The following is a 2,000-nucleotide window of genomic DNA, read 5'->3' as shown; positions in this document are numbered from 1 at the left end:
TCCCTAGTTCCCACTGAAGAGGAACTACTCTCTCTACCAACACAACCATCAGAGGAGATGTTTGGTTGTTGTTGTTGCTAGGTGCCATTGAGTTGGTACCGACTCACAGCGACCTTATATTTCATGAAAAGGTACAATAATGTGCTCTGAAAAATCATGATTCCTCTGCAACAGCCTGCACCCACTCTCCACCCCCAATATTAAAATAACACACTGAGTGGGCTGGCAACAGGCACCTGGCATAGTCTGGAGCTAAGCAAACTACACGGTGCAGGGTTAGTGGAGAGAGCTTCCTTTACCCCATATTTCAAGTGCCATATAGGAGAAAACGTAGAGGTCAAACATTTTATTTATGACAAAAAAAGCAATATAATTAAAGGATGTAAACCTGCAGGTTTATATCTCTCTTGACCAGGCCCCTTCCATAGTTTACTTCTCTCCGTACTCTGTCGATGACAGCGTCAGGTACTTAATGTCAAATGCCAACATAACAATGGTGATGACCTTCCAAGTCAATCTAATCTCTCTTTAGTGAACTATGGAGCCAGACAGGTTAAGAGCAGAGAAAAAAGCAGAAAGATTTAAAAATAAGTTGACTCACATTACTGGTGGAACCCTAAAATATTACCTGAGAACTTATGGAGCTAAAAGGGCAGTTATATATCCAAAATTTTCTTATATTCTAGAATGACCTAGTGTGGCTTATCCTCCTATTGGATAAGAAGTAGACTGTTCAAACTCACCAGTCTCTCCTTAGAAACACTACACAGGATCGCTATGAGTTGAAACAGACTTAACTGACATAACAACAACACAACGGAATGTCCTACCAGTGTTATTTTCAATGAGATGTAGTTTTACCAGCAGTTCATGACCAGAGATGTAACATATACTGCAGATACTCCTTTTGTATCCTCTTGTGATTTGTGGTCACAGTTAATAAATTCAGCTTCGTGGACCAGACAAGTCTTGCACTCTCCTTATTTTGATTAGTATCATAGGGTATTTTAAGTGAATAGTCACAAAATTTGAGGTCACCCAATAGCAATAGGGAGAAAAAATCTGCATATAAGTGGGCCCATGCAGTTCAAACCCATGTTGTTCAGGGGTTAACTATACTTTTAACACTTGTCCTACTTGTTCCTGTTGGGAGTTAGGTGAGCTTGGAACTCTTAGTTTGGCATTTCCTGACTTCCCCTGTGGCTGACATTCCTTTTTCTTCTTATGTATATCCTTACTGTATAGTCCTGGTGTGGCACTGTGGGTTAATGCGCTGGACTGCAAGTTGGTCTGAGCTACAAGGTTGATGTTTCAAGTTCACCAGCTGCTCCTAGAAAACTCTGTACAGGGTTGCTATGGTTCGGAACTGACTCGACAGCACTTAACAACAACAACAACAACATCCTTATTGTATACCTCCCCAGTACAAACTATATGGGATGATCTATGTCCCTTAAAACCAAGACTGCTAACTAAAAGAATTTATGCTTTGATTTTAAGAGTTTTTACATTTGCTAGTATTGAAGTCCGGAAAATACCAATAAATTGCTTACTTGTGCTGTATTGACTATGCAAAGTCTTTCAGATATACGGATCATGAGAAACTAGGGATAACATTGAGGAGAATGGACACCTTCTTAAACAGATTATTTAAATTAGTGTTACAAATAATAACACAAACTGACATACTGTGCCTCTTGAGGCAATGCCAAGAGAAGACCATTATCACTTCTGTAGTCTACCTGCCAAAAATGAATTATCTGAATGTAATCATTAGGAAACTACAGAAAACCCCAAAAGGATGGATATTCTACAAATCAGCTAGTCTGTAATTCTTCAAAAATGTCCATGCCATGAAATTCAAAGTAATCTTTGAATTTATAGGTCTCAGATGAAAGGAAATTAAAAAGGACATCTAAATTTAATGGAGATCTTATGTTGGTGGAATGTAATGGGATATTACAGAGACAACTAGTAGAATGTGAACATGAAAGTACATT

This window comes from Chrysochloris asiatica, unplaced genomic scaffold (assembly GCF_000296735.1).
Source record: "Chrysochloris asiatica unplaced genomic scaffold, ChrAsi1.0 scaffold00052, whole genome shotgun sequence".
Classification (NCBI taxonomy): domain Eukaryota; kingdom Metazoa; phylum Chordata; class Mammalia; order Afrosoricida; family Chrysochloridae; genus Chrysochloris; species Chrysochloris asiatica.
Note: the sequence above shows the minus strand (reverse complement) of the source record.